Raw genomic sequence first — 1,298 nt, forward strand, 5'->3', positions numbered from 1 at the left:
TCCTTCAATATCCACAAATCAATCAATGTAATACACCACATTAACAAATTGAAAAATAAAAACCATATGATTATCTCAATAGATGCAGAGAAAGCCTTTGACAAAATTCAACATCCATTTATGATAAAAACTCTCCAGAAAGCAGGAATAGAAGGAACATACCTCAACATAATAAAAGCTATATATGACAAACCCACAGCAAACATTATCCTCTATGGTGAAAAATTGAAAGCGTTTCCTCTAAAGTCAGGAACAAGACAAGGGTGCCCACTTTCACCATTACTATTCAACATAGTTTTGGAAGTGTGGGCCACAGCAATCAGAGCAGAAAAAGAAATAAAAGGAATCCAGGTTGGAAAAGAAGTAAAACTCTCACTGTTTGCAGATGACATGATCCTAAAGACTCCACTAGAAAATTACTAGAACTAATCAATGATTATAGTAAAGTTGCAGGATATAATATCAACACACAGAAATCCCTTGCATTCCTATACACTAATAATGAGAAAACTGAAAGAGAAATTACGGAAACAATTCCATTCACCATTGCAACGGAAAGAATAAAATACTTAGGAATATATCTACCTAAAGAAACTAAAGACCTATATATAGAAAACTATAAAACACTGGTGAAAGAAATCAGAGAGGACACTAATAGATGGAGAAATATACCATGTTCATGGATTGGAAGAATCAATATAGTGAAAATGAGTATACTACCCAAAGCAATTTATAGATTCAATGCAATCCCTATCAAGCTACCAACAGTATTCTTCACAGAGCTGGAACAAATAATTTCACAATTTGTATGGAAATACAAAAACCCTCGAATAGCCAAAGCGATCTTGAGAAAGAAGAATGGAACTGGAGGAATCAACCTACCTGACTTCAGGCTCTACTACAAAGCCACAGTCATCAAGACAGTATGGTACTGGCACAAAGACAGAAATATAGATCAATGGAACAAAATAGAAAGCCCAGAGATAAATCCACGCACCTATGGACACCTTATCTTTGACAAAGGAGGCAAGAATATACAATGGATTAAAGACAATCTCTTTAACAAGTGGTGCTGGGAAAACTAGTCAACCACTTGTAAAAGAATGAAACCAGAACACTTTCTAACACCATACACAAAAATAAACTCAAAATGGATTAAAGATCTAAACATAAGACCAGAAACTATAAAACTCCTAGAGGAGAACATAGGCAAAACACTCTCTGACATACATCACAGCAGGATCCTCTATGACCCACCTCCCAGAATATTGGAAATAAAAGCAAAAATAAACAAATGG

The sequence above is a fragment of the Bison bison genome, unplaced genomic scaffold (assembly GCF_000754665.1).
Source record: "Bison bison bison isolate TAMUID 2011002044 unplaced genomic scaffold, Bison_UMD1.0 scf7180017864465, whole genome shotgun sequence".
NCBI lineage: Eukaryota > Metazoa > Chordata > Mammalia > Artiodactyla > Bovidae > Bison > Bison bison.